The sequence below is a fragment of the Vombatus ursinus genome, unplaced genomic scaffold, assembly GCF_900497805.2.
Source record: "Vombatus ursinus unplaced genomic scaffold, bare-nosed wombat genome assembly UNPS02014784.1, whole genome shotgun sequence".
Lineage (NCBI taxonomy): Eukaryota > Metazoa > Chordata > Mammalia > Diprotodontia > Vombatidae > Vombatus > Vombatus ursinus.
Genome location: NW_020954562.1, coordinates 607,257 through 633,558, shown reverse-complemented (window position 1 = coordinate 633,558; position 26,302 = coordinate 607,257).

The window sequence follows — 26,302 nt, the reverse complement described above, 5'->3', positions numbered from 1 at the left end:
ATATGTATATGTGTATGTATATACATATGTATATGTGTATGTATATATTCGAAAGAAAAATGGAAAAGATCTGCAAACAAATATTATGACAAAATTTTTTTCACCATCAATAAGAGTAGATCCATTACCCTTGTATGTTACCATCACTGTCCTGGATGTTTTATGGTGGAGGTAGAAATGACTTGAAAGAGAACAAAGATCAGACAAAGTTCTGGATTAGATCAAACACAGAAGAGATCTATGCAAAAAGTGATACAACTGGGAGGCTATTGAGCAATCTGAGGATATCTGAAGGATACAAAATGTTGGGGAATAAATCTCTGACCTTATTACTATAGAAAAAAGGTGAGCAAGAAAATAACCAACAAGTACCCCCCTATATGCCTATTTTTCCATCTACATAAAATGTTTAGGAAAATCATCTTTATATACATCAAAGATATCAATATAGATATATCCTCCATGAGGGTATTAATAGAAAAGGGTCAAACTTTTGCAAGTGATATTCCACAGTGAACTACCTCTTTATCACCACACAACTGATGTAGATGTAGGGAATATAAACTCCCATTGTGCTTATTGGTTGTCAATTACAAAAAATACATTTAATTAGGTAGAGCAAAACACTCCTTAAAAGTCTATTTCTAAAAAGGTATCTCCTATCCACTAAAATTATGAAAGATTCCTTGAAATGTACAATAGCAGAGATATCCCTTTTGGACGACCCTTTGATCAGTGTCATCAAACAAGGCATAAAATGGAGAGACAGAAAATCCAGAAATAATGTTGAAGAGAGATTATCCATAAATGGTGAAGTCTTCAGATGTTATTGTTTGCAGATGGCGTTATGTTGGTTGTATCAAATGCTGTATTAGGAAGGAAGGAAGGAAGAAAACAAGCATTTATTAAGTGCCTACTATGTGCCAGACTCTATGCTAAGCACTTTACAAATATCATATCATCTAATTCTCACAACAACCCTGGGAGGGAGGTGCTACTATTTCCCCATTTTACAGTTGAAAAAATTGAGGCAGAGAGAGATTTTTTTGACTTGTCCCAGGTCCCACAACCAGAAAGTGTCTGAGGCTGTATTTGAACTCAAATTTTCCTGACTGCTGGTCCAGTGCTCTACCCACTGCAACACATAGCCACCTCTGGAGGCTTCATAACTCCCAGAAACAAAGGCTCATCTTTTTAATGCCGATATTCTACCAGCATTGTCATTTAGATGCAAATTATGGTTCCCCCCTTCCCCAAATTAAAATTGAGTCTCACTCAAAGGGCAATGAGGAGGCACATGCTTGTGAAAAGACTACACCACCTACACCTACTACAAAAGACCAGAGTAAGGATGTCATAAAAGAAATGTAGGAATGGAAAAAATGGCCAGAGTGAAGGCTATCCATCAGGCAGCCTGGAAACATTGTGAAGACAGAAGAAAGTGGGGAAGGCCCCATTTTAGGCAGACCCCCTGGGACAAGCTTATGAGAGGTATGAACAAGAGCTGTACATGATGGACAGGCATTGGCAGATTTCGATCGACTGTAGTGAGGGAGATATCCAAATGGCTGAGATCACATATTCACTTGAATATTATTTGAGCATATTCAAGTGAGGAAATCCAGCAATCAGAGGGGGAAAATCAGAGGCAACATTTAGGTGAATACTGAGAGACAGAATAGAGGCAACATCGTTAAAGATGTATACTGCAGACCACCACAACAGAAAGGGAAAATACAAAAGGAAACAAATACAGTGGGGAGCAAAGACAAAATTGTGATGAGACAATTCAGTTACCTATGCATCCACTGAGGGCAGATAGGTGACACAGTGGATAGAGCGTTGGTCCTGAAGTTAGGGGGACCTGAGTTCAAATGTGACCTCAGACACTTGCTAGCTGTGTGACCCTGGGCAAGTCACTTCACTGTGTTTGCCTCAGTTTCCTCATTTGTAAAATGAGTTGGAGAAGGAAAGAACAAATCACTGCAATGTCTTTACCAAGAAAACCCCAAATAGAGTCACAGAGAGTTGGACACACCTGAAACAACTCAGCAACAACAAAGATACCTCTACTGTAGCTCTAACTCTGCCCAAAACAAAATAGCTGAAAAAAATTCTTCGTATGACAATTCATTTTTTAAAAGGCAGAGGAAGCAACAAAGAGAGCTTCTATTCTGGACCTGACTCTAACCAATCAGAAGGAGCTGGTTCTTGAGGTAAAAATGATGGAAACCTTGGGGAAAAATGATCATTCCATCATAGAATTTTTGATACATAAGTAGCAGAAGACCAAATTCAGTCTGACATGTACCCTAATTTTTGGAGAACTAATTTCAAAATGTTCAGAAAAAGGATAGGAAGGAGCTAATGACCTAAAATCTATAGAAGACAGCAGCTTGGGTGGTGAGAAGCTTTTGAAAATGAAATTCTGAAGCATCAAATGGAAATAACAATACCAATATTACCTAGGGTTTACATAGTGCTATAAGGTTGTCAAAGTTGAATGAAAAGCAATGAAGAATGCAACTGGGAACCCCAACACCTGCGACTGATTCCCTCAAAGGGAGTAGAGGATATTGGTGAGTATGGTCACTTCCCTGTGGGATTGAGATAATCTGGAAACTGAGGTCATGGGAGCTGTTAAGGTTGAGAAACTGGAAGGACATGAGCCAGGCATTGAACTTCTTAAGGAAGAGGGAGGATTTAGTCAAAATCTTTAAAGATGGTGGTTGTTGTTCAGTCATTTCTGATTCTTCATTGACCCCATTTGTATTTCTTGGCAAAGCTACTGGAGTGGTTTGCCATTTCCTTCTCCAGCTCATTTTACTGATGAGGAAACTGAGGAAAACAGGGTTAAATAACTTGCCTAGCATCATACAGGTATTAAGGGTCTGAAATGGGATTTGAACCGAGGAAAAAAAGTCTTGCTGACTCCAGGCCTGGTGCGCTACCCACCGCACCACCTAGCTGCCCCAGATATTTATAGAAAGTTATTTCAAGCTGATGGTAGTATAGGGAGGGTCTGAAAATATCAATGGGAAATATGAGGATGCCAATTTCTTTTCCCAGCTCTGTGTGTCAGAAATGAGAGAAGATTCAGCCGCCTTTGCAGTGGGTGCTAAGAAATATGTTTTCAAGGAAAAGCTGGGTTTCAGTAAGCTGAAGAAAATGGAAAACACGAGAGGAAGAGTCTAACAGGGGTGAGGAACCTGCAGCCTCGAGGCCACATGTGGCCCTCTAGGTCCTCAAGTGCGGCCCTTTGACTGGATCTAAACTTCCCAGAACAAATCCACTTCATAAAAGGATTTGTTCTGTAAAACTTGGACTCTCTGACATTTTTTCCATATCTGTTTCTCAAAATCTTTGGCCCCAACACAGTGCTTTCCTTTTGCTTTCTGTGTTTTGGCCCTAAATATCTAATAAATCTTCCCATCATGCCTTAGTTCCTTCCTAACTCTACTGCTCCCATTCAATCTTATTCCCTTTGTCTCCTATTATTCCTTTTGCTTCCTTTTCACCCTAGCCACAAGCTGGGATTATTCACCAGTGTTCCCAGTCCCACTCTCCCTCCTTAAAACTAAGGATCGGGTTTAGAAAGTGACCTACTTCCCAACACAGTATTCTACTTTGTTCAGTTTTACTTTTTGATGTTTCGTGAGCAAATGCATGAATGAATGATCAGGCTTGTACTGGGGAAGCGGTGTTGACCCAAGTCAATCTCAGCAACTGTTTCTGGTGACAAGGATAGCTGCTCCATCTGTCAGCATCCAGGCAACACAGTGCCAAGGGCCACTCCCCCCCGGAGGGGACTTTGTGCCTCTCCACTTTCCTATGACCAACAAGATGCTTGAAAAAGGGTGACAGAATGATTGGCTGGAGAGTCCATTCTGGTCTTATTGGAAGGTCCTTCCTCTTTCATCTTTCAATGTGAGTCAGACATTTGAACTATGAACAGGATATTGGGATAGTATGATAATAACAATAACAACAACAGACATTCAAAGAGAGCTTTACATACATTACCTCCTTTTGAGTCTCAGCCTGAAAGGTAGATACCATTGTTGTGATAATCTCCATTTTACAGATGAGGAACCTGAGTTCTGTGCTTAAAGCCAATTTCAATTGAACATCGATTATGAATCTACTCTGCCAAGTACTGTGGATACAAAAAGAAAAACAAAATTGTCTTTGCCCTCAAGGAGGTTAAATTCTTCTGGAGGAGAGATGATCCATGACATATACATAAATAAGTAAGTACAAGGTATATACAAAAAAATACAGATTAATTTCAAGATGAAGACAGAATTACCAGCTAGAGGGGAGGTGGATCAGGAAAGCCCTTCTGGTCAGTGTCTTGATGCTAGAGATTCTACCACAGAACCACAGATTTAGAGCTGGAGGAGATGTTAGGGACCATCTAGTCCAATCTCTCATTCTACAGATGAGAAAACTGAGGCCCAGAGAGGTGAACTAAGTGACTCAAGGTCACACAAGTAAATGACAGAGTTAGGATTTGAATTAAGGTCCTATCATTCCAAATCTGTGTTCTTTCCACTGTACTTCCATGGAGATGAAGGAGTACAATCTAGACATGGGGAACCCATCTAAGCAAAAGGCATGGAGTCAGAAAATGGAATTTCCTAGTTGGGAAACAGCTAGCAGATTAGTTTGACAGAAAAAAAGCTGGTCACACTGGTAATACATTCCTGGGGATTTGAACTCAGACCCATTTCCAATTCCAAGTCATGTGTTCCCTGTTAGAAAAATCTGAAACAAAAATCTACTAAAGTGAGTGAATATAGGAAAGTCTTTATTATGCTTCTCATACGAGAGAAGCGGGCACAACGCACTTTAGTATTACATGGGCACTGGTTCAGTGGTAGAATCAACTTTTAAACCATTAGTAAGATCCATACTCCACTCATCAGGGCTCCTATTGGTCTAGTTCGTCTGAGTTACAGCTTTCCTGGACAGCCCATCACATGTTCGTCCATGTTCTGTTAACTCCGCCTACTTCATGGGTCCCATATTCGAAAATGGTGGCTATCTCTGCCATTGGGGTGTGTCAGTTCACATTTTATAAGCTTATTAAGCAAGCGCAGTGGAGAAAAGCCTTTGCCTGGTGGAAGCCTCCTCCTTGAACCTGGCTGGTTGCAACCGATTTAGCCTCAAGGGCTCTTTCTTAAGAATTAGTTATTTACAGAAAAGTTTGGAGTACTTTCTGATTAGTTGAGGGACTATCCACAAGATCTTGGAATTTCTTATCCTGCTGTGGAAGCCTAACCCCCTGAAATCTTTCTTCCATTCACTATATCACATTTCCTCTAAATTAATAGTAGGTAATTTATTAAAGGAAGACAGCATTTTGCCATTAACAGCAATCAACAAAAAAAATCAAGTGAGTGCTAAACTTTATGCTGGGTAGACCAGGGATTAGCAAGGCTTCCTGGGGGCTCAACTTTTGGAAAGGGATAACTCCATTGGTTAGATTGCCAACCAATCAAAAGTCTCCAACAGACAGATACATGTACTGATATAATCTTTTCTAAAGACTGAAACCTTGATTCTCTAAGGATATATTTCTCGATGTTATTTAAAACCACAGAATCCCAGAGTTGGAAGGATTTTAGGGACTGCCTCAATCAATCCAATGCAGGAATTCCCACCACAACATTCCTGATGAGATGATCATCTAACATCTGCTCAGACATTTCCAGTGACAGGAATCTCATTCCACTTTGAGGGTAACAATTATAGTTCTAGGGGCAGCTAGGGGAGTGTCAGCCCTGGAGTCAGGAAGACTCATCTTCCTGAATTCAAATCCGGCCCTAGGCACTTATTAGCTGTGTGACCCTGGACAAGTCTCTTAACTCTGCTTGCCTCAGTTTCCTCATTTATAAAATGAGCTCGAAGAGGAAATAGCAAGCCACTCCAGTATCTTTGCCAAGAAAACCCCAAATGGGGTCACAAAGAGTCACATACAACTGAACAACAACAAAAATTATATTTCTAGATAGTTTTAACTGTTAGAAAATTCTTTCTTAAATTTAACTGAAATTTGTTTCAGAGTAACTTCTTATGAGTGTCTTCTGCAGCAACTCATTAGGGAGGCTAATCCCTTTTGCATGTTACAGCCCTGTCAATATTTCATAGAATCATACACTCTAACAGAATGTAAGATTCTTAAAGGCAAGAACTTTCAGTTTTGTCTTTGTATCTCCAGTGCCTAGCACAGTGCTAGGCACACTAAGTATTGATTGATTGGAATTAGAAGGGACCTTAGAGGTCATCTGGTCCAACTCTTACTCTGAACTTGGAATCAGGATATGTGAACTTGAATCTCAACTCTAGTACTTAACTAGTTTTGCTACCTTGGATAAGTCACAACCTCAGTCTCAATTTCCTCATTTATAAAATGAAGATAATAATACTTGTACAATCACAGGCTTGTGATGAGGAAAACCCTCCTTCATAACATTTCTAGACATTAAAACTCTTTATAAATGTGTCATCATTAATAACATTATATCAACACCTCAACAACTTAATAATCCTACACTGGGAATGAAGCAAAAGGGTTTTTAAAAAATACATATTTTATACTCATAGCAGCTCTTTTTGTGGTGGCTAAGAATTGGAAATCAAGGGGATACCCATTAATTGGGAAATGGCTGAACAAATTGTGGTATATGATTGTGATTGAATATTATTGTGCTATAAGAAATGACAAACAGGATGATTTCAGAAAAACCTGGAAAGACTTACATGAACTAATGCAAATTGAAGTGAGCAGAACCAGGAGAATGTTGTAAATAGTAACAGCAATATTGTAAGATGAAGTATTGTGAATGACTAGCTATTCTCAGCAATACAATGATCCAAGACAATCCAAAAGGATTCATGATAAAGCATGCTATTGGCCTGCAGAGAAAGAACTGATATTATCTGAATACAGACTAAGGTATTCTTTCTTTCTTTCTTTCTTTCTTTTTTTCTTTTTCTTTCTTTCTTTCTTTCTTTTTTTCTTTTTCTTTCTTTCTTTCTTTCTTTCTTTCTTTCTTTCTTTCTTTCTCTTTCTTTCTTTCCTTCCTTCCTTCTTCCTTCCTTCCTTCTTTCTGTCCTTTTTTCTTTCCTTCCTTTCTTCCTTCCTCCCTCCCTTCCTTCCTTCCTTCCTTATCTTCTTGGACAAAATTACTAATATGGAAATGGTTTACATGATTGCATATGTATAACCTATATTGGATTGCTTCCCACGTCAGGGAAAGGAGAAAAAGGAGAGGAGGGAGGGATAGAATTTGGAACCCAAAACTTTAAAAAAAATAATAAAAAAATTGTTTTAACATGTAATTGGGGGGAATATTATTAAAAATACATATTTATTGATTCATCTGGAGTTACTTTCAATGTGTAATAAGAAGTGTAGATACAAGTTACATAAGTGAGTGAAGAAATGAATGAATAAATAAAACATTTATTAAGTGCTTACTGTGTTAAGAGCTGGGGATACCAATAGAAAACAGTCCCTGCTTTCAAGGAGCTCACATCCTAATGGGAGAAACAATCCATATGGATGGTTTCAGTTAAAAGTTAGATGGAAAACTCATTAGTAGAATAAATATAATCTCCAGTTAATCAGGAACTAACTTTTGTGTATCCCCAGTGGGTGACACAAAGGAGGCATTTAATAAATACTTCTTGATTGATTAAAGATAATTTTTCTTCATGATAATGTTTAATTATTCTATCAACATTCATTAAATAGTAATTCGTTTCTTTATTTTTGTGCTACTTCTGGTTTTTGCCATATATTAAGCTCTTTTTAGCAAATTGGCTATTTCTATAATTTTGATTCTATAGTTAGATGGATGTGTACTTGATTTTTTTTAATGCAAGTTCAGGATTTTACACTTGTTTCTGTTAATTTCCACCTCGTTTATTCTGGCCTTTACAGATTTTTTTCTTCTTTTTGTTTCTGTTTTTTGTTTTGTTTTAAAATCTTGATTCTGTCATCTGGCATATTCTGTATGTGGTACACTCCCTCCATTTTGGTTACCTTTGGTAAATATATCTCCCTTTAAGTCATTGATGAAAATGGTGACCAGTACATAGAGAAGAGCTAAACCCTGGAGTATGCTCCTGGTCACTTCCCTTCAGTTTAACATTGAGCTGTTAATTAACATTCATTGTGTATAGTTGTTTAATTAGCTACACATCTACTGAACTATATTATCATCTAGTCCACATTTCTCCATCTTGTCTACAGAGATATGACTGTCAATGCCTTGTTGAAATAATCTAAAGGAAATGTCTAAAAAGGAAATATGGTTAATTTGACATGACAAGATAATCGGATCATAGATTTCAAAGAGGAAGACAGCTCAGAGGTCATCTAGTCCAACCTCCTTATTTAAAGGATGAGGAAACTGTGAATCATATCTGAGCCAATGCTAAGGGGCTCCCAATTCTTCTCATCAAAGTTCCATCCAGAATTATGGGAGGGGGTAAGCCCAGAGACCAGTATCATTGATTTAGAATCTGTCTGAGAGAAGTCAGTCTCAGCTTGCTTCAACCTGCCCAGAAATGCTGGAGGCTTAGGGTCTGAGTTCAATTAAACCATTCAGAATCATTGGAAGGAGTAAGGTCTCAACCTGACTCTGGTCCCAGTCATTACTGAGGCAAGGGCAGAACCTAGAGCCCAACATGATCCTAACTTCCTCCTACCCTCATCCAGGGTTTGATAAAGGGGCAAGGACACATTTCCTGCCTCAGAATTCTCTAGGACTATAGAAGAGGGAAAAACACAGATGTTATGATCCTAGGTTCCTCATCCCATCTTGGACCATGATCTCTACATTTGTGTCCTAGGTAATACTTGCTAGATGAATAAGGGCCAAGAAACTACCATTGATGAGGCTTTCTGTATGTCCTCAAGGACAAGAATTGAGATCTTAATATGGCTGCTTTCAGTCATCCAGTCCCATCCGAGGTCTGGCACTGAGGGTATTCCAGCAATCACAGAACCAAAAGAAGTTTGAAAGAAAGAGAAAGCTGGTGAAATCCTTGCTGGCCATCTTTAGTAGAGACTGAAAAAAGGAGCTAAAAAAAAAAAAAAACTAATACAATGGAGAAATGCTATGGATTAAGAGAAACTCAAAATAAAATTCCAAAGGCAGAAAATAATCCCACAGCAATCATAAGTACAACTTCTTAGAAGAATTATAAGAACCAAAAAGAATGGAAGGCAGGCAGGTAATAAGCATGTATTAAGTGCCTACTATGAGCCAGGCACTGTGGTAAGTGCAAATACAAGCAAAAAGAAAGACAATTCTTGACTTCAAGGAGCTTGATAAAACAAGATAACACATATAGGGAACAACACATTTTAAGCCTGTCCACAAAATGGAGGCATACAAGAGGAACTCGCCAACGGGCGAATAAGGCTAGTGTGGTGAAGGGAAGTTCAAGGGTGAAACAGCAACTGAATCATGGTGGTAAAGTCCAAAGAATCAATAGCCAGGAGGGGAATGGTTGGTCATAAAGATTTCAAATTGGTGGAAGGCCTATCAAAGAAATTAAAAAGACTCAAAGAAAGAATCCTGAGGGAAAAAAAAAAATTAGAAGGAGAATAAATAGCTTGGAATAGAAACTATAAAACCTTTTCAAGTAGTAGAAAAAGCTGAAAAATAGAATAGCAGAAAAAGGGCTAAAAAATTCAATCATATAACAAGGAATATTAGAACAAAGTCAAAAGTTTAAAAAAATTAGAACACACAAGGTATCTACTATCAAAAACAAGTGACCTGGGAAAACAGTATGAGGAGAGAGAAAACATCTTAATAAATCTTAAAAGAAAACTACCCAGCACTACTGCAACCAGGGTACAAAATGAAGATAGAATACATAGATGACCACTTGAAAAAAATTTTCTATATTCAAAATATGTCAATATGTGACTGCCAAACTCCAGAGTTTCGAGTTCAAATAGAAAAAAAAAAAAGAAGCAGAAGCAAGAAGGAAGAAACAGACCATATACCAAGGAAGTAGAGTCAAGATTATACAAGATTATATAGCAAATATTGAGAGGAAAGGAAAACTTGGAATATGATATCCTAAAAAGATAAAGAAAAAGACCCACGACTAAGAAAGCTGTGCATAGTTCTTTTCAGGAAAAATGTGAATCTTTAATAGAATTGATGACTTCCAAGGATTTCTGTTGAGAAAACTAGAACTGGGTAGGATCTTTGAAACTTAAGCAGATAGGGCAGGCAAAACCTAGAAAGACAAACAAGTCTGAACAAGTTAAAGGACTAAGTAATGATCAAGTGTTTATTTACTCTAAAAGGGAAAAGAGGAGTCTATTGTCTTCTAGAAGGGTTGGACCAATTTGAAGTTACATCACCCCTACACCAGTGAGCCTGTACCCCCATATCTTCTCCAACAATTGCTATTTTCCTCTTTGCCCCTTTTCTTCTTCCTTGCCAGTATGACAGCTAGAACTTCAGGATTGTTTTAACTTGAATTTTTCTTATTATTAGTTGCTTGGAGTATTTTTAATAATTGTTAATAGCTTGCATTTATTTGTTTGAGGAGTATTTTTTCATATCCTTTAATCACTAAGATTTTAGAGAATGGCTCTTTTTCTCATGTAGTTATCACTTTTTTATATATACTAAACTAATTTAGGTAATTATGTTGGTGTATAATGTTAAGTTTTCAATTAAGCATATTTTTTTAAATAAGAGAATATTGTCCCTTCAGAATCTTACTATCTTCAAAGGTCAAAGACAGAACAAAGACAAACCTAGGGCCTGGGTGATTTTTTCTTGCTTTGTTTTGCTTTATTTTCTTTAAATAGAGAGAAAATAAGAGGGGGAAGAAAAGGAATACATTAGGGAGGAGATCAGAATGATGAGAGAAGAATTTACTATTTTTCATAATTGGGTCATAAGGTGGAGGTGATGGGAAATAGGTGCCTCATTAACCTTTTTCTCTTAGCCAGGCAAAGGAAGGCTTTTTTGGAGAGGAGGAAGTGGGGAGTAAATACAGAAAAACAATAAGGTAAGCAGGGAACTAGAAAGAGACAGAAAGAAGGGAGAGAGGGGTTTAAGAGAAAGGATAGATTTAGGGAAGTAATAGTCATAAAAAAAACAAACCTCAACTAAAGAGGACTGTAACTGCAAATAAAAGAGGAGGAAAGGGCAAAATTCTTTAATCTAGGTCTGGGTAAAATGAAGGAAATAAGAGAGGATTGAGATCAAATGGTTCCAGCTATAGATTATTAGTATTAATTTTATTCCTTTTCCTTGCCTTCTCTTTCCTAGTAAAAGGTAGGATGGGAAACAAAGAGATAAAAATAGGATATGATTGAATTAGACAACAAATCTAACAGTTATAATCTTGAATGTGAATGGAAGAGTGTCAGAAAGAATCAGAAAGAAAACACAATAATGAATTGCTTATAATACAATTAAAATAAAAAGTTTGCAAAGTTAAATTGAGGGATTAGAATATACGTTACTATGTCTCAATTGAAGTAATGGTAGCCATCAAGTGATTACTAACAATAAATAGTGGTGGCAGTCAAGATTAAGACAAGGCAATAGTAAAAATAGTAGTAGTTAAAAGAGAACAAACAAAATATATTATGCTAAGTATATGTACATATATTATAGATATGTAAAGGAAAAGCTAATCAAACTATAAGGAGAAGTAGATAATAAAAATAATACTAAAATAATAATTATTGGGTACTTTAAAATGCACTTTTAGAACTAGACAAATCCAGAAAAAATATTAACAAGAAAAAAAATAAGGATTTGAATAGGGTTTTAGAAAATTAGATATGATAAATCTTTGATGATTACTAAATGGGAATTGTACTGAAGAGGGGAGTCACTGGGAAGTGACAGTGATTTTAAAAAATGAGCTTCAATTAAATATTTTTTGATTAGTAAAATAAAACAAAGGATAAAAAAAAAAGTTCTGCCTGTATTAGTCTAGATACAGGCCTTATTTAACCCACTCTGCACCAGATCAGAGTGGGAATAAAATAGAGAAGCATTACAAGTTCCTCAATCTTAAACATCTTTTTGAAGGAAAAATAAACCTTTTCATTTTATTTTCTTTATTTTTACAAAAACTGCACATATAGAATTTCTAAGCCTCCCTCAAGGCTCAGCTCAGGTACCACCTCATACACAAAGGCTATTCTCAATTTTTAGTTCCATCCCCTTCCCACTACTTTGTATATTTTATATTGACTTACCTATGTACATATTGTCTCACCCCCACTACCCACAACCCCTCCTTATAAAATGCAAGCTCTTTGAGGGAAGGGACTATTTAGTAGGTGCTTAAAATGCTTATTAAATGAATGTATGGAAGAAGTACCAGTTCAGAGTCTTTTTACTTCTGTCATATTCAAGCAATTTAAACAAAACCAGCTACTTCTACTTCTTGCTATTCAGTCATTTTTTAGTCATGTCCAAATCTTCACGACCCCTTTAGAGGTTTTCTTGGCAAAGATACTGCAGTGGTTTGTGATTTTCTTCTCCAGCTCATTTTACACATGAGGAGACTGAGGCAAACAGGGTGAAGTGACTTGCCCAGGGTCACACAGCTAGTAAGTGTCTGAGGCCAGATTTTAACTCAGGAACATGAGTCTTTCTGACTCCAGACCTGGTGCTCTATCCACTGCACCACCTAGCCCCACCTAGCTGCCTCCTTCTACTACACTGGGTTTTTCCAAAGGGTTGTGCTCTTTATTTAAAACCATTTTAAGCAGATGCCCATTATCACTATTTCTCATGAAAGTGAACGGAGTTCATTTCATCTTTTGATTTTTAAAAATTCATTGCACAGGTAGAAGTGGGATTTAATATTAAACAAGAATGAAACACAAAAAAATTACCCAACACAGAGTGAGGTAGCAGAAAGAGTAATGGACTAATTAAGTCAGGGAGACATGGGTTCTAGTCACTTACTGATACCCACAATTCTCTAGCATTTAAAACCCTTCATAGCCTACTTTTCCAGTCTTTTTACAGCTTATTTCCCTCCATAATGACACTGGCCTACTGGTTGTTCCTTGCACAAGACTTCCATCTCACTTCATGTGATGTTTGGAATTCTCTCTTCCTTCACTTCTATCTCCTGCCTACCCTAACTTTCTTTAGGACCCAGATGAAATCCTGCCTTCTGCAAGAAGCCTTTCCCAATTTGCCTCAATGCTAGTAGTGCCTTCCTTCTGAGATTATCTCTAATATTTCCTGTCTATATCTTGTTCATATGTAGCTGTGTGCATGTTACTTCCTCCATTAGACTGTGACTTCCTTGAGAGCAAGGACTGTTTTTTTGCCTTTCTTTGTATCCCCAGCATTTAGCACAGTGCCTGGAACATAATATACACTTAATAAACGCTTGCTGATTAACTAGTCATAGATCTGCCAATAACTAGCTGTGTGATCTTGGGCAAGTCACAACTTTGTTGGGCTTCAGTTTCCTCAGCAATGAGAATAGATTTGACTTGATTATGGTATTCCCAGTAGAATATAAGCTTCTTTTTTTCCCCACTTAGTAATATTTTATTTTTTCCAATTACATGTAAAGATAGTTTTCAACATTCATAGGATTTTGAGTTCCAATTTTTTTCCTCTATTCCTCCCTCCCCAAGATGGCAAGCAATCTGATACCGGTCATACATGTACAATCATATTAAACATATTTTCACATTAGTCATGTTGTAAAAGAAGAATCAGAATAAAAGGAGAAAAAAAAAACAGAAGCAAAAAAAGGAAAGAAAATAGTATGCTTCAATCTGCATTCAGACTCCATAGTTCTTTCTCTGGATATGTATAGCATTTTTCGCCATGAGTCTTCTGGAATTGTCTTAGATCATTGTATTGCTGAGAAGAGCTAAGTCTATCAAAGTTAGTCATCACACAGTGTTACTGTGTACAATGCTTTGGTTCTGCTCACTTCACTCAGCATCAGTTCATATAAGTCTTTCCAGGTTTTTCTGAAGTCTGCCTGCTCATCATTTCTCATAGTACAATAGTATTCCATTACATTCATATACCACAACTTGTTCAGCCTAGAATGCAAGCTTCTTGAAGGCAAGCACTGTCTTGTTTTTATTTCTGGTCTTTCTAGCATAGAGATGAGTATATAATAGGATGGGGGTAGAGATTGGAACTGCAATTTCATCAGTGTAAGGAACCCCTGTTTGAGGAAACTCTTCCTATCGATGTCAGCACCGTCTCTCCACTTTATACTCTCAGTGTTGCGGAGAGCACTCAGTGCCTAAATGACTCACCCAGAACCAATTAGCCAGTATATATCAGAGGCAGAACCAGAACCCAGGTCTTCTTGGCACTGAAATGTTTGTTGAATTTGATTCTAACAGGGATGATTCATTGAATGCATCTGAGATCCCAGAATTATTCTTTGTAATGTCCATATTCTAGCCATAAAATAATTTTTACTGATAGGTGACACTACAGGGAAGATTATTGGAGTAATAAATACAGTGAGTAAGGACTTAACTGCAAGCTAGGTTGTGATGGGGATTAGATGTTCCTGACAAGCAGCAATCAAAAGAATGCTAATCACCTCTCTTTGAGTGTTAGGTTCACTTAGGTAAATAAAATAAGCAGACAAAAAACCCAATCAAGAATTGGGAGAAAAGGAATTATTTTTCTTAGTTTGTGTCTTGAGCTTCCCTGTCACCATAGTAGCTTTTTTATGTCTTTGTATCCCGAGCACAGTGCCTTTTATATAGCAGGTACAAAATGAATCCTTGTTTTTTTGGTTTTTTTTTAGGTATTTCTTTTAGATTTTTTATTGATGTCTTTTATATTTATATTGCTTTAATTTTTTAATATATCTCTTCCCCCTCCTCCCTTCCCTATTCAGCAAGTCATCTCTTGAAACAAAACCAGAGGGGAAAAAAACTGTTCAGCAAAACTATGTAATATATCAATATATGTAATATTCCATACTCATAGTCCCCCATCTCCATGAAAAAGAGAGGGTATTCCATTTTTCTCTTCTCTTCTTTAGGGATAATCTTGGTCATTATAATTACATAATATTCTTCCATCCTCTCTCCTTTCTTCCTTCTCTCCTTCCCTCTTTCCTTCCTTTTTCTTTTTCTCTCTTCGAAACCTTCCCTTTTTATGCTAACGACATTGATTTCATTAGTGCAAAAGCCTTTTGATTTCACATAATTGGAATTTTCTATTCTATCTTTTTTATTGCCTCTATTCCCCATTTGGTTAAGAATGCTTGCCCAAACCATCGCTGTAAAGGCTGCTTGATCTGATTTTCTTCTAATGTTTTTATGGTGTGACCTTTAATACTCATGTGGAATATTAGTTTTGAACTTACTGTGGTACACGGCATAAACCAGGGTTGGTTTAAACCCAGTTCTGCCAAATTTCCCTGCAGTTCTGATCAGATAGAGTGATTTTCCCTTAGCATTGATGTTCACAGTTTTATTGATCATAAATCCTTGTCCGATTGAAATGAATGGAAGGGAATAAGTAGGTCCCTATTTATATTCCCTACCAGAACTGTTTGTTGCTCATATCAGAGTACTAGCAAAGGACAATGGGTTATTTATTTGAATATTCCTGTATTCCCCACCAGATCAGTTAGAATTTGGAACTTTGGTGGGTTCATGATATCATAGTTACAGGTGCTCCCTCTAGCACTTGGGTTATTAACCTGGGGTGCATGAACCTCTGAGGAGTCAGGGAATAGGATTCCAGGGGTCTATGAACTTGGATAGGAAAAAAATGGGGTCTACAGCTATATTTTCACTTACCTCTAGCTGAAATTTAGCATTTCCTTCAATTATTTGAACACATTATTCTCAGAAGGAGTCCATAGCTCCACCAGACTGCCAAAGGGACCCAAGACACAAAAAGATTAGGAACCTTTGCTCTGGTAGTACCAATCACAGTCCAGTCACACCTTTTCAGTCTGTGTGACTATCCTTCATGCCTTTCCCCAGATCTTCCAGAGAGGATCCATCCAGTGCATTGGAGGCCTGTGCCTCTGGTTGTTTTGACATCTGCTTAGGGAGTACCAATGCACCCCTTAGGATATCCGTATCTGGTCTCCATATCATTATACCCCTTTATTCCCTCCATAATGTAGTTACAACTTTGTGGGCTGTTGAAATCTTTGTTTTTATTTGTAATGTTCTCTCTTCTCCCTCCCTTCCCCCTTTTATTTCCTTTTCTTCCTCTCCTCTCTCTCTCTATCTTTTCTCTATGATCCATGATTCACACTCCTACATACCTTACCAGCATTTAGCTTTTATAAGCTCTGGGAAGTCTTATCCCAACTCCCACTTGCACTGATGAGTCAGATTCCCAGAGGGATCATGACTGGCTACCTCTCCCCCTCAGGGTTCTTGATCGGGGCTGTCTCTAATGCTATTAACTTAAGTTCCCATTCTTTTTGGATCTCCCCTGGTATAAATTGCCCAGTTAGAGTTAGCATTACTGATATTATTGATTAGTGTACCAGTATCACTTAAACAATTAACATTCATTTTTTTTAAAAAAGGATATTTACTTTAAAGATACAGTATGAACAGAAATACAAAACATCTCTCTGAACCAGGGGCATACTCTAATATAGCACCTCTGTCCCTGGGAAGAGTGGGCTCAAACTGAAAGCAGCTGCTTTAAGCATTTTCCCTGCCACGTTCATTTCCAGATTCAACATGGTCAAAGATACAGTATCTCCTTTTCTTGCAGAAACCAATACCTTGGTGTTGATCCACTGCCAATCTGGATGAAGCAGGTTGCTTAGGGCTTTGCTCCTCTTCAGGATCTACAGCCCATAAACTTTGGCATGATTCTATTCCTTGGACCTCTGGTCTTTTGACCTTTCAGATCTCAGAGGGTTATTCTATCTCCAAGCCTCCTTCACTTAAGAATAGAAAAGAGTAAATACAACAGGGACAGAAAGAAGAGCAGGGCCCTGTGTTTGTGGCTTCATGTTAATCTGGGCAGGGAGGTTGCTGTCACCAATGATACTACCTCTCTTCCCACATGGAAGTTTATAACAGTCCTTGTTTTGATCACTTGTAGAAAAGAAAGACTTGAGTTGTTCCCCTGGATTTTTTCTTGTATGTATAATGAGGGCTGTCCTCCCACACACAGTATGAGGGTGTCTTTGTGTGGTTTGAAGGGAGGCAGAATAGACATTTCTAGCTTCTTCTTTCCCCTTTTCCAAGGGATCCTTTAATTCCTGCCAGGAGGTTGGGGACAGAAGCTTGGCTACTCTGCTCTCCTCAGAGTGAGGGGGTAGAATCATATCTATGTGCTCCCTTAAATATTGTTAGTCTAGGGGATGTGGTTTTCAAATTCATGCTAATTTTTGATCACTGTTTCATTAATGAGGAAAGGAGAACCCCAAGCTTTATACCCAAAGCTTGACTCCCTTTCCACTAAATACAAGTTCCACAATGAGCATATGTAGCAGGTAGCAAAAAAAAAAAAAAAATTTTTATCCAAGTCAAATAGCAAAAGAGAAAGAAAGAAAGAGTATACATAGGAGAATATATACCAGAAATATAGAATGAAACTGGGATAGAGGTAACTCAGGTCAATCAAGAGAGTCCTACATCTCACCCAGGGGGAGGTTTCTTGAAATCTCTGGTGTGGTAAGCTAGGGTTAGGGACATGATGCAGACTACCAGCTCCTCTCATATCAACTTCTTCCCATACTCTTTCCCTTTGGCAACCTGAAGTGGAGTTGGCAATCTTCCAACGTTCTTCTTGAACATGAAAGCCAGAAGCATCTGAAGAGACTGCAGATCCCACTGAGATGGAAAAGAATGGGAGAGACAGCTGAGCAGGAAGAACCTGAACCTCTCCTCTCTTCCACTACTTCCTCTTTCCTCTGCCAACTCATCTCCAATGAGAAGAGAGTCCCATACCAATGGGCTTTGAGACTCTGGTTACATATGTATGCTCAGTTCCAGCTCAGCAGTCAAAGACTCTTTCTTCACAAATAGTCATATGAGGAAACGAAGTATACTTGTCTGTGCTCTGAAGACCACATGGGAGATTTTATCCTGGGCTGGGCTCTCAAACCCCCATCACCACCATTATAGAATCATAGAATGTCAGAGCTAGGAGGAACTTTAGAGATCACCTTCAATTTCTTCATTTTATAGATTAGGAACAGTGCCAGAAAGGTTAAGTAACTTGCCCACGGTCACCTAGCTTGTTAGTACAAGGCTAAGATTAGAACCTGTTCTTCTGATTTCCAGGTCATCATCATACTTCTCACTTTAATATTTTAAGCATCTGGATTTTGTAAGTGGGTCTCCCCCACCCACTTCCCTAGAATAAAATACAAACTGCTCTGTCTTATATTTAAAGCCCTTCACAACTTGACTCCAATCTCCCTTTCCAGTCTTGTATGTTATTCCCCTTCACACACTCTCTGATCTAACCAAACTGGTCTTCTTTCTTTTCCTCTAATGTGACATTCCATCTTTTATTTCATTCCCTTTACACTAGTTGTCTCTTATCCCTGGAGCACACCCTCTAAATCACCTCAGTCTCTCATAATCCTTAGTATCCTTCTAGGCTCAGCTCAAGCATTATCTTCTACACGAGGCCTTTCTTGATTCTCCGCCACCCTCCACCCCTCAGCAGCTAGTGTACTCTCTTTCTCCCAATTACTTTGTATTTATTCTGTATAGGTTCTGGATACACTTATTTATGTACAACTTATCTCTCAGATAGAATGTAAGATCCTTGAGGGCAGGGACAGTTGCACTTTTGTCTTTGTATCCCCAGTCTAGCACTGAGTAGGTACTTAGAAAGTACTTGTTGATGGATACTTACATGATTTTCTCATATTGCTGAGACTGACAATTTTTTCACCCTGCCACTAATCTCCCAGTGAAGAGTCCCTCACTGGTCCCCGGATATCAGCTATATAGTCTGTCACCAGAACTCTTTCCTTTACTCTATTAAAAAATTAATCATGTTGCTACACGATGGAGTCTATGTTTTACAATTTTATTTTAACTTCTCATACTTTACATCTTTGTGTTTCACACTCCATTGCCCTGCAGGCCAGCTACAATTTTTATTCTTGAGAGATCGTGGGGTTCTGTGATTCACAGCCATATGGCATCACTGGGAGAATATTGGTGTTAAAAAACTGAGTCTGGGAGAAAGGGAGTGCCATGGGATTGCTGAAAATTCTACCCTGTCTATAAACTGCAAACCAGGTTAAACTCTTCCTACTAATTCTGAATAGTGTATCATGCACTTATAGTTCCTATCCTAGATAGATATATGGACGGACTAACTCAGTAGCCTGCCCATCCAAATGTGAGTCCTAATTTGGGCAATAGTTGTTCTACCGCTCTTTATAATCATATGAGGAGGGTCAGACTGAGTGGTCATAAATATCATTCAGGAATCCCTATAGTGTTCTGTGGGTTGCTACAAGAATCACAATGTTATCCACAAAAATAGAGCATATGGAGGACTTTGGTGACTGTAGGGAATCTTCTCCCATTTGAACCATATACAGGTTATCTACCATGACAGGGGGAATTGCCTTCAGGAGCATAGATCTTGCTTCTGGACCTTTACACTGGCCATTCCTTCAAAGACGGAATGTGTTCCCTCCTTGTCTCTGCCTCATAGAATCTCCTTCTTTCTCCAAACCATACCCTGAGTGCTGTCTTCTACAGGAAGCCTTTCCTGACCCCCCTCAATTATTGTTAGTACCTTCCCTCTCAAACAATCTTGTATTTTTTTGTATTTCTTGTATGTGTGTGTGTGTGTGTGTGTGTGTGTGTGTGTGTGTGTGTGTGTGTGTATTGTGGTCTTTCCTTTTGGAATGTTAACAAGTGTGGATGTTTTGCTTATTCTATTGACATCCTCATTACCTGGCACAGTGCTTGGCACATGGGAGCTTAATAAATTCTGATTGTTCAAATTGATTCTTGGTTTATATTTCACTTGATATTAGAGTCCAAAGTTCATTGATGAAATACATCATAGAGACGGATGCATGGTGGGTGCAAGTAAACTGTAGCATATTACCAGCCATAACTTGTATCCAAGAAATGTTGTAAGAAGCATCACTCAGGGGATGTGCTATTGAAAAAGGCCATAGGTTAGTCTTTTAGAGAGAGAGATGGGTGACCAGTGGGCAGCATCATACAGTGGAAAGGGTACTTATGCTGGATTCAGAAGCCTCTGCCACTGGAACTTACTTCCTATTTGACCCTGGACAAGTCATTTAACTTTCCTGAGTCTCAATTTCCTCATCTGTAAAATGAAGGGGTCATACTAATGGTCTCTGAAGCCCCTTCCAGCTCTAGATCTCACAGTATTCTGGACTGTTAAAAGACCTTTCCACTCTTCTTGCACTTTACTTGTACTCTTGACATGTGCTCTTCAATCTGTTGACACTGGCCTCCTAGCTGTTCCATGAATAAGACTCCATCTCTCAGCTCTGGGTATTTTCTCTGACTGCCCCCCATGCCTGAAATGCTTTCCCTCCTTCAGCTTCCTGGTTTTTCCTACTTCCTTTAAGTCCCTACTAAAATCTTACCTTCCATAGGAAGCTTTTCCCAACTCTCTTAATTCAAATGCCTTCCTTCTCTTAATTTTTTCCTATTTATGCTAGCTTGTTTGTACGTATTGGTTTGCTTGTGGTCTTTTTCATTAGATTATGAGCTCCTTGAGGGCAGGGACTGTCTTTTGCCTTTTTTGTATCTCTACATGTTTAGCACAGTGCCTGGCACATAATAGGTACTTAATAAATGTTTATTGAATGACTAACCAAAAGGTTTCCAGTACAGTAGGAGAATATTCCAAGAATGATTTTTGAGAGACTACAGATAAGGATTGGACAGAATGACAAGGCATGGATGGATGAGACCAAAGTCTGCACCAGAAGAAATACTCACACCAATGAGCTCATGGATTCATTGAAATATGAGTTTCATTCCCTTTCAAAGAACATTTGGGATCCTAGACTTACAACTGGGAAAGACATTCAAAGTCAGCTAGATCAGTCTCCTCATTTTAGCAGTGAAGACATTGAGATTCAGACTGAAAGAACAACTTGCTTAAGCAGGAATTTGACCATAGAAGAAAGAGCATTGGGTTTCAATTCAGAAAGTAATCATTTTGAGCCCCAGGCCTGCCAATTACTAGCTATGTTATCTGGGACAAACCTCTTCATCTTTCTGAGCCTTGGTTTTATCATATGAAAAATGGGGGAAATAATTTTGTATTAGTTACCTCAAGTGTTTTTGGGAGGCCCAAGGAAAGCATGTGTATAAAATGCTTTATAAACATAAAGAATTATATAAACCTGAACTATTTGTTTCTAAGGCCAAGGAAGAGGCCTCTAATTCACAAAGTCTGACTGGGCTCTTAGTTTCTGGTAATACAGGTAATAGTAGAATTGAGACTGGAACTCAGGCCTCTGATTCCTAGCCCAGTACCTTTTCCCCACCATGATATGATGCCTGCTGCCCACATCCAGAAGTACAGGTATAGGTAGAATATTTCATTAGTCTGTACACCCAGAGGATTCTATTTTTAATTTTGTTTTAAAGACAAGTATTTATTGAATACAATATTGAGTCAGGAAGCCAACATGATATAATAGGTAGAGAGATACACTTGGAGTCAGGAAGACCTGATTTTGAATCCTGCCTCTGATGCCACCGATCCTCTTCAAAGAATGAAGGACGAACAACAACTTAGAAGCTGTGTGACCCTGGGTAAGTCACCTAATCTCTTTCATCCTCAGTGCCCTCATCTATAAAATGTGGATGATAACAGTACCTACATCTCAGGGTCATTGTGAGATAATGTATGTAAGACACTTAACAAATCTTCAAGCACTACTATGTTAGTTATTATTATTGATACTCAATTATGAAGAGCATTATTTTATTTCATCACACAAACTAAAAAAAAACTTAACTGAACTTTTTAATTAGTAATGAAACTTTATTTTAAAGTACAAGCTTAAAAATGAGTCATAAAGTTAACAAACATTTATTAAACAAACATTATTTATTATTTATTATTATCTTCCATGAGCCTTTGTACTGTGCTAAATGCTAGGCATACAAAGAGGCATCAACAATAACAACAATAGTCCCTTTGGTTAAGGAGCTCATAGTCTAATGGGGAAGACAAAATATCAATTTTGGGGGGACACAATAAGAAGTTACTGGGCATGCCCAGCATATCCCATACACATAACTCTGTCCAAGGGTACTTTTAATTCCCTGACAAACTATTTGCCTGCTTCCTTATGGGCCCAGGCTTTGGAGCTGCATTTCAAATCACATTATTTCAAGGCTTAAAGGTATTTGTATGGTCATCTACCCCAACTTATGTTTGAATAAGAATCCTCTCAATAGCACATCTAACAAAAGGTCAAACTTATTTGGCCTACTACCCCCTTTCAAAAAAAATACTCAATGTTCCCCTTGAAATCTACTTTCTTAAACTCTTTAACAGGTTTTTTTTTAAATGAGTGTCACTTCAAAAAAATAAAAACATATTTTTTTAAAATGACACATCTTAAATTTAATAATTTATTGTACATTTGTAGGTTTTTTTCTCAAATGAAATTTTCATGATGCAATATTGTGTCATGTAACCGTATAGTATCATATTCTAAACAAGTCATTACACGCACACATTCCTTCCAATCCATGCTGGACTTCCTGACTCGCCTGCCAACACTTGCTTGTTAAGACCTGTCATCAGACTTGACCACTGGTCCATTATAACTTGCATTTTTGTGTTTATTTGAAAAATAATATAATCCTTACAACTTTAACTCTGTTAAACAACAGAAGAAACACGTACAAACAATTTTTCAAAATTTTATCTTCTCTTCTTTCCTTTTGCTTTACTGCCCCCTTATTTTTATTCAACACCCCACAATTGCACCTGAGTCTATTGCCACTCCCCTGGATTGTTCCAGTGCCCTCCAACGATCGGTATTGCCCACTTTGGGAACCTATGACTCTAGCCTATGCTTGAAGCCTCCTGGAAGAGACAGAACCTAATACCTGCCAAGGCTACCCATTGTACTTTTAGAGTTCTAATTATCGGAAAGCTTTTCTTAACATCAAGCCTAAATTTTTCTTTTTATAACTTCCCCTTGTTGCTCCTAGTTCTGTCTTTGGGGCCCAGAAGAACAAGTCAAATCCGTCTTCCTCATGGCAACCCTTCAAATAACTCAGACAACTATCATGCCCTATCTCCACTCCACCCCACCGTACCATACCCTCAATTTTTGCTTCTTTCGGGCTAAACATTCCCAGTTCCCTTGACTGATCCTTCTATGGCATCCTGGTGGCCTTCCTCTGGAAGTTCTTCAGTGTATCAATGTCTTTTCAAAAATATGCCACCAAGAACTGAATACTCTTCTAGAGATGAGGTCCAAAAAGGGTAGTACAGCACCTCAGAATCTGAGGGGTTTTCTAAGAATTGGTGATGGAACTGTCCCTCTCTCTCTTAGCGTTAGTCAATAAGAAATGACCAAGAGTACAGAGAAGTGTACCAGGCACTTGCCCTCAAAAAGCTTAGTGTCTGGTAGTGCAAGGGAGTGCAGATGAACCTGCACACAGAGATAACTTTAACAACTTTTGTTGCTACTCAAAAGGGGAAGAAGGAGTAGAACAGCTGTTGGTTAGAAATAACTTCAGGTGTGTCGTCTCCATCCCCACAGTGGGCAGCACACAGCTGCATCCATGCTCCAGTTAAAGGCCCTGAGTCCTTCAAGGGTCAAACTTACATATCATCTTAGAGAAGACAAAGATCCAGTGTGATACTAACAGAAGATTGCCCTGTATTCTATAGGACCAATAGAACAAGAGTATTTTCTAAATTACCTAATGAGCAGTAAGGAATGTGGGAGAAGAGAAGTAGGGACTTTAACCTAACAGTACTATTACAGCAAGAGGCTGAAAAAGGGTTAACACCCAGTCTCCAGGTTTATTAGCCTTGGCATACTTGAATCCTGGGGAGTTGGGACCATACCAGTCAAACCAGTTTTCGTGGGTCAACACGTATAATAAAGGTGCCTTCCATGGTCATCCAGGTACTAGAATGACAGTCATTATCAGGACCAATTCCATCCCTTATCTGGCTGCCAGAACCAATGGTCAGGAACTTCCATATATTTAATTGTTTACTCATTGTATTTTCCCCTCTCCTCACCTAATGCAAACTCCTAGAGGGTGTGTGTCTGTTTTTTGTTGTTTTGTCTTCGTATTCCCAAGAGTGCCTTGCTCATAGTGAACACTTAATAAATGCTTGTTGAATTGGATAGGATTGGATTCCCAAGAATAGTATGAGAGACATGCTTTATTTTTTGTGACAGCTTCCTAGGTGGCCAGCTATTAGACAGAACTGATTGTTCCAGACAAGAGAGAAGCTGCCCATAGTGGGATTCCAAGATGCCAGGCTTTCCATGTTGTCTCAGAAGCTCCTCTCCCTTAGTATGACTAGATAGCTTATCTGTGAGGATATAATTGTCCTAGGGCCACTATTGATTAAATGCTGGGGAACATGCTTAGGCTGCACTTGCTGTCAGCCTTACCAGTCATGTTTCTGTGTCTTCCTTTGAATTCCTCTTTTCCAGCTGGGGCCTTTCTTGGCTCTGTGTTAAAATAGACTCTTCCTAATTAGACCGATCTCTGTCATTCAGATCAGCTTGAGAACTTATATGGTATTTTCATATCACATATCTCCTCACAAATCAGCCCTGTACATTATAGTTTTTTAAAATCATAACTCATTGAGTAGCTCTTTAAGCAGGCAACAGCCTCCCATAACTAGTAATTAGTGTCCTGTCAGCTGATATCAGCAGGCATTAGTTCTCAGCTGCTAACATCAGCAAGTCCATCATATATTTAAAGCTGTAGTTCCTTATAACCACGATGAATACTTTTGAAACATCCATTTAATGAGAGAGCTTTTAAAACCCCTCAAATATAACCATATTTGGTGAAACCATATAAAATCAATTAATATCAGAATTATAAACCAAATTGCAGCATAAAAAATATGCGGGTGTATGAGCCCCAGACAAGCTTCTTGACTTTGACACTGACATCTATCATAAATCCATAAACAAGTCTGTGTTCCTTTTTGATTAAAAGATCGAGTGGTTTGGTCAAGGTTAGCAGGAGCATCTGTTTTACTGACATTAGTCTATTAGGAAAGAGCTCCATGAGGTCTCTGTATTTCTTCAATGTTCTGATTGCTCATAAAAAATCATTTCAATAAATATGCTTTGATTAAAAATAACCTAAAATAAACAGCAGAGTCTAATCCTGGAAAATATCAGATAAAATGAGTGTTCACTTATAAAAATAAAAAAACAAAACAAAACTCAAGTACCAACAGACTGAAACTTCAGAATTACTAAATGTGGTTTGAATTCACTTCAGTGCTTTTAGGAGGAAATTTGCATTTATCTTACTACAATATTCTAGTATACCAGTGAATCTATGATGTCACTGATGCTAAGATTTTCCTCCACTGATGCAAATTGCCACATATTCTGCAAGATTCAAATCCGTGTTCACTATATCCACCTATTCATGATATGTTAGAGTAGCAGTTCTCAAGCTTTTGGTCTTAGGACCCTGTAGGTACTTAAAAATGATTGAGGACCCCCCAAAAGCTTTTGTTTATGTGAGTTATATCAATGGGTACTTACTGTATTCAAAATTAAAATATCTTGTCGTTACTATGAAAACAGTTTTGACCTTGCAGACCTTAGGAGTCCCTAGACCAAAGGTGGAAAACCTGCAGCCTTGAGGCCATATGTGGCCTCATAAAGGCTAATACTATAAGCAAACTAGGAGAGCAAGTAATACCTGTCAGATCAGATCTTTGGAGAAGGGGAGAATTTATGACCAAACAAGAGATAGAGAGCATTATGAAATACAAAATGGATGATTTTGATTACATTAATTGAAAAGTTTTTGTACAAACAAAACCAATGCAATCAAGATTAGAAGGGAAGCAGAGAGTTGGGAAACAATTTTTACAGCCAATGTCTCTGATAAAGGCCTCATTTCTAAAATATATAGAGAACTGAGTCAAACTTATAAGAATACAAGTCATTCCCCAATTGATAAATGATCAAAGGATATGAACAGGAAGTTTTCAGATGAAGAAATGAAAGTTATCTAAAGTCATATGAAAAAATGCCCTAAATCCCTATGGATTAGAAAAATACAAATCAAAACAACTCT